The following is a 7,077-nucleotide window of genomic DNA, read 5'->3' on the forward strand; positions in this document are numbered from 1 at the left end:
GCCTAAACTACACTTGTGGCTTTTTTAGTGTTTAATTACAGATAAGAGTTAGACAGACTCTCCTGCCTGGGTTGGCTTTGAACTGAGATAGTAATAAATTCAAGTGACTTTAACAGTATGGACTTCTCTTTTGAACCAAGAAATATTAGATGAAGTTTATTATAAAGCTAATATTTGACAATTTTTTAAAGAAGAGAATATGTCCAGCAAAGAAACCATAATTTAAATAACTCAACAAAAGTAGGTGCACTGAATCATTTTGGAATTATTTTTTCTACTTGGGAAGCTTACTATTGATTTTGTTGTTCCATTTGGGGAAACTTAAAGTCATATTGGCACTTTTTTGTTGGTTGTGGGTCTTTAACTCTGATACTGGGCCCTGTCCCTCAGTTCTTCAGCTCAAGTTGAGCACTCTGCCACTTTTGGTACAGCACCACTTCTGGGTTTCATGTGGTTAATTAAAGATAAGATTCTCATGGACTTTCCTGACCAAGCTGGTTTTGAACCACAATCCTATGGTCTCAACTTTCTCAGTAGCTAGGATTACAGGTGTGAGCCACCAGCATCTGTCTTATATTTGCATTTATGTGCACTTATTGACACTATGTAGACAAAGAATGGAAATTTGAATGAAATGATGACATTGCAACTTTTCAGAAAAAACGAGGTAGCAATAACTTTATCCTCCTTTTCCATGTTGTTACATTAATGATTCATGTGTTAAGGGACTCTTACATTAGCATCCTCTGCTGTCTGCATTTGTCGACTTAGTATCAGAAATTGTTCATAGAAAAATATAAAAGACTGAGATTTTTAGAAAGCAAAGGAGTTCAGGTATGAAAGTATAGCATAGAAGGATATACAACTTATCACACAGAGATTAAGAATTAGACTAATTACTAGAATGCTAAAGGCAATGAGGAATAAGCGTAGTTGATGACTAGTTCTTTAATAACCAAAAATGGTTCCCTAGAACATTTTGTGTTATAAGTTAGTTATTATCATTTATTCCTTCCATCTGGAGTTATTCCTTCTCTTCTGTAAAAACTATTAATTAACCTCTGCCTTTTTGGTGCCATGACTTACCAAAAAGATTACTAACTTTCTGATTGCGATTAGCGGTAACCACTCAAAAGCCTGGAATCTTTGAATTTCCAGAATTAATCTTCACCTGACATCTAAGCACATTCCTGTCATTAATTGGCGTGACTTAATGAACAGAAGTTTTTTTTTTCAAAATTGTATACTAATATAGGTAAAGTACATGAATTAGGGACTATTGTCAGGTATCAGTATGGAAGGAGCAATTATATATTCCAAGTATGAGTTGTTTATATTGCATTTACTAACTAAATGTTTGTTGTTGTTGTTGTTTTTCCAGTCCTGGGGCTTAAACTCAGGGATAGGGAATTATTCCTCAGCTTTTTTTTGTTGTTTTTGTTCAAGGCTAACCCTCTACCACTTGAGACACAGTACCATTTCTGGTGATTCTTTTTCTGTTTATTTGGTACTGAAGAATTGAACCGAACTTTTCATGCATGCTAATCAATCACCGTACTGTGGAGTCACATTCCCAGAGCCCTAAATGACTTTCTTAAGATGGTATTACTTTTTCATTCCGTAACTACGTATCATAATTTTAGCCAAAAATTTTTGCTAAAAAAGGACATTGAACACAATACTGAGTCCAGTAAGTCTAGATGGATAATGAATAACCGTCAAGGTCTAGCCAGAGCACAGAAGGGCTTACCTCATGGAGCTGGAACAACAGACTGAGCGAGACAACTCCTGACCCACAGCCCACCTCCAGAATGAGAGGGCCACATTGGTTCCAGCCACATGGGGATGCTGGGCCACCTCCTCCAGCACCCATTCAATAAGTTCTTGAGAGAGAGAGAGAGAGAGAGAGAGAGAGAGAGAGAGAGAGAGAGCACATCAGAATTACACTTAAGCCAGGTGCTGGTGGCTCAGGCCTATAATCCTAAGTACACAGGGGGCTGAGATATGAGACCATGGTTTATAGGCAGCCTGGCAAGGAACATCTGTGAGACTCTTATCTCCAAACAACCACCAGAAAACCAAAAGTGAAGCTGTGACTCAAGTGGTAGAGCACTAGCCTTGAGCTGAGGAGTTCGGGGACAGTGTCCAGGCCCAGATTTCAAGCCCCACGACTGACAAGAAGTGGACTTCCCTCCAGAAGAAGTGGACTGAATAGCACCCATTGTCCGAGGTAGCATGGCAGAGAAGTCAGGCCTAGCTTCCTGTCAGCTCTCTTATTTTTTTTGGGGGGGGGTTATTATGAAGGTGATATTCCAAGGGGTGAGTTACAGTTACATAAGTAATAAGTAATTTTTTACAGTGTTACCACTTCCTCAATTTTTCCTGCTTCCTCCAACCCTGATATCCCATTTCCACAAAGTTGTGAAGGTCATTTCTAACATAGTGTTTAGTGTATATCACTGTTGCTTTGGTTAATCTTTGTCTGATCATTTCTGTGATTTCCCTTCTCTTCCTCAAACCAGATAAATGTATGTATAAGACAAAGGGTAAAGAAATAAAAAACAGTGACTACTTGGAATAAACCAAAGGGGAAAAAGTAAATAGAAATAACTAAAAGCAGTTCACTATACAATCATCTTGTATCCATTTCTTGGAGCTCATTTCAATAAGCATCATTTTCTATGGTGACATACATATAGTTATTGAGCTGTTGTGATCTTTTATAAAAATATCCTAGACATAGTATAGTTTTTTTTAAATGAGTGAATACATGTAGCCTATGATTCTTTGGGTGTGGCTTGTTTGACGTATTATGTTTTCCAAGTCTATCCATTTCCTTAACAATGGGGCAATGTCATTCTTTCTGATGGAAGCATAGAATTTTGTTGTAATATACATGACATTTTCTTGATCAATTCATCTACTGAGGGGCATCTGCGTTGGTTCCATATCTTAGCTATGGTAAATAATGCTACAATTGACATAGTTGTGATGGGAACTTTAGTGTGGCCTTGTCTGTGGTCATTTGGGTAAATGCTCAGGAGTGGGATTGATGGGTCATAGGGGAGATCTTCTGAGGAACCTGTATACGTCTTTATGGAGTATTTGAACAACTTTACTTTTCAAGCAATAGTGTAGTAACATTCCTTTTTGGCTATATTCCCACCAGAACAGCATGTGCTATTATTAGTTTTCTTCATAATGGTCATCAAACTGGGGGAAGGTAGAACCTCAATGTTGCTTTTCTTTGTATTTCTATGGCTAGAAATGTTGCATATTTCTTCATGTTTCAATTGGCCATTCATATTTCTTCTTCAGAGAGGTCTCTCTTTAAATCTTTAGCCCACTTATTAAGAGGGTTGTTTCTTTGAAGATTTGTTTTTGTGGGGAGTTAACTTTTGGGGCTCTAAATATATTTGAAATGAAAGGCCATTGCCTGTTGCAGAGCAAGTAACGAACTTCTCCCAATCTGTGGGCTTTCCATTTATCTTTCTATCCATGTAAGTTCTCTTCTTAGATTTAGTAAGGGTCTGTCAAGTCTTTTAATTTATTGAAACAACCAATTGTGTTTTGTTGATCTTTTTATGTTTTAGTTTGTCTTTATTTAGTTATTTCTGATTTTTTTTATTTGTTTCTGTCTCCTCCTTTGGTTTGTGCCTGTTCCTGTTTTCAAGAATTTTGAAGTATATAATTAAAATACAGTCTTCAGATTTCCCCAATTGCTTGATGTAGGCACTTAGAGCCATAAAATTTCCTCTAAGTACTCCATTTACCATTTCCCAGAGGAGTTGGCATTTTGTGTGTTCAATTTGTTAAATTCCAGAAACTATCAGATTTTCATTCTAATGTATTCAGTGCCTCACTGGTCATTCAGCAATGAGTTGTTCAGTCTTCATGGGTTTGGGAATTTTTTTTTTTTTTGCTTTAGCTTTTTAATTCTAAGTTTATTCTGTTGTGGTCTGACAAGATATGGGAATTCAAATAATTTTTCTTTCACTTTAGATAGAATTTCTATGTGACATAGGATATGTTCTATTTTGGAGACTCCCATGAGCTGCTGCGAAGAATGTGTATACTGATGCTGAATGTATATTCTGTAGATGTCTGTTACGGCTAGGCGTTCAATGTAGTTATTTAGGTCTTCATTTTCTTGGTTGAGTTTTTCCTAGATGACCTATCCATGCATTTCAATGATGTGTTGAGATGTGTTTTTAAGTTAAGTAGTATTTGGTTGATGAAGTGGGGTGCTCCAGGATTCAGGGAATTTGATACTTAGACTTGATATATCCACCTAATGGAGATGTGCCTTTATCAATATATAGTGTCTCTTCCTAGTAATTTTATTTTGAATTCTATTTTATCTTATGTTATTAATTCTACTGTGGCCTCTTTATGGTGTTCATTTGCTTGAAAATTTTCCTTCCAGCCTTTCAGTTTGAGTATGTGTTTGTTTTTGTCAATAAAATTTCTCTCTTGTAGATACTACATGCATGCGTCTTGTTTTATTATACTACTATTTAGTCTGTTTTCTAATTGGAAAGTTAAGTCCATTGATATTAAGAGTTAAGTCTGTGAAATATCTCATAAGTCCTGCTATTTTATTCACCTGCTGCTAGGCTCTGTGTCTCATCTACTCTTAATATATTTACCTTGTTCACTGGTAGGGAGCATTTTATATAACCAATATTTTTAAATATCCTTTTAATGTAAAGGAGACTTGGGCTTGGGACCATATTCACGGTTGGTAGTTGTTTGCCTTTAATGTTTGTCATATATCATGCAAGGCTCCCATTTTTACCAAATCAGCTAAAATATTTGTATTTTTCTGACTGTATGTCCTTTATAAATAATCAGTCTTTACTCCTGACAGATTTAAGAATCCCTTCATTGATGTCTAATAATCCTCTAATGGATTATGATGTGATGGTGGTTTGTTCTGTTCTGGTATGCTATGTTTGGTGTTCTAAAGGCTTCTCTTATCTGAATGAGCCTCTATCTTTGATTTCCCTGTGTTACAATTGGTTATTGTTTTAGGGCTTCTATCTCTTTATTAAAGCTTTATTTTAGGTCTTGTATGGATTTTCTTTACAACTTCTTATTGGGTGGGGGCTTGGGATGTATGTGTTTTAGTTGTGTCTTCTCTCTTATCTTTTAACTAGGCATCCATTTTTCCCTTGGACTCTCTTGCCTTCTCAGAATTTATTTTTCTGTGTGTTTGGAGACTCCATGAATTATTTTGCTGATCTTGCTTGGTCTCATCTTGTTCACAAATTTCCTTGTAGAGGTTTTGTATCTTTTCTTTAATCACATTTTTCAGAAGTATTTGTAATGTATTTTGAAAATTATCTTCTAGGTAATTGATTGTTCTAATGACTGTTTATTTATTGTGTGAATTATATTACCTTGGCATGACTTTTCTCATATTTTTCTGATTTGTTCTGTCCATTTAATGTATTTCTTTCCTTTCATTTGGGGGATCTATGATGTTAATAGGTGACTATCTATGTTCTTGGATGATTTGCCAGGTGTTGCTTTGGTCTTCTGTTGTGATTTGTTTTTCTGGAATTAGGTTTTTGTCTAGACCATTAAGTGCAGGAGAAGAGATCCGTTGTGAGAGATGTTGTCAAATTAGTACTTTTGGTTCCAACGACAGTTCCGACTATCCAGTGGTAAAGTAAATTGTGTCTATGTTTATATGTGACTGTCTGTGTTCATGATTTTTTCCCCGTGTGGCCCTTTCATTTCCACACTGCAGTTGTGATTTTGAATATGTTGGCCAACACAGTCACAGCAGTCACCTTCCTGGCTGGGTAATTTTCCATAGATTTCTGTTTTCTTGTGAAGACAGTATAAAATATTCCTTTGAATTGTATATCTATATATAATTATACCTAACTTGGTGTGACACTCTAGAAATGGAGTACCTTCTAGGTCTCTAAATCTCTGTTTCATTAGAGAAATCTAGAGTAATTTTCTGTTGCTATTCTGCAACTGTTTTTCCTCATCCAATGGTTTATTTATTATATTGTGGATTTTTTTTCACATAATTCAGGATTTGTGATGGTTGTATCAAGTTATTTTTATTTTTCTGTTTGTGTTGCTTTGAAATAGTGATTTCAGGCTTATATGAAGAGACAGTAGTAATATGAAATGTGAAGAGCTTAAAGAGGCACAATGAAGGCCTAAGTAACTCCATTACAGGCTAGCAACCATCTTATGAGGTATGAATTATGAAAATAACCATGGGTTGGACCCAGAAATGACCGCAAAAGGAAAACAATTCCTGGACAACTGAGACATAAACAATCCTTGGGAAAGCCACAGGAATTTTCTCCAAATGCAGTGTCCAAACATTGGGTGGCCATGCAGGACACGGTGACCCAGTGGCCAGACACTTCCTGTCAATAACACCTCAATAATATTAGCCAATCACATATGTATAGCTTAGTTTGCTTAAAATGTTAATCAATCATGTAATTTCTCATGTAAAACTTCTTTAAAATTGTTTGTTCAATACTATAAAACTGTGCTGTTTCTATGCTTGGGACCTCTTAGTGTCATTGGTTACAGATTGCACAGAGTACCAGCCTGGAGCTTGCAAATAAAAGACTCTTTTGCTATTTGCATTGGTCGAAGTCACTGGTGGTCTTCGGAAGGTCTTGAGTCTAGGTAAAACAAATGTAAGTTATTACAGTGAAAGAAAGAGAGTAGAAATTTTAACCTATTTGCTACAAGTAAATTAATATTAAGAAAAGCTAATTAACTTATTTACTCTTCAGAGGATGAGTATAGTACTGTTTGATATCTTGGAGGAAAAGACTTTACACTGATTACAACTGATGCTTTTCACTGAAATTACTGGCTAAACATTCTTCTTCAGAAAGGCAAATGCTCCATTTTTTCATATTAGTATTATAAAATCATAACATCTGCATGTTGAATTGTTTTCCTCTGCTATTTTCAATACCATTCTTCATCCATTACGTATCTAGGGCTTGGAATGATCCGTTCCTTAAAATACCTATATTGCTTATATTGTGATATAAATCTCAGTAATATTAATATGAATTTATCTGA

Source organism: Dipodomys spectabilis, unplaced genomic scaffold (genome assembly GCF_019054845.1).
Source record: "Dipodomys spectabilis isolate Male_0828 unplaced genomic scaffold, ASM1905484v1 ptg000350l, whole genome shotgun sequence".
Taxonomy (NCBI): domain Eukaryota; kingdom Metazoa; phylum Chordata; class Mammalia; order Rodentia; family Heteromyidae; genus Dipodomys; species Dipodomys spectabilis.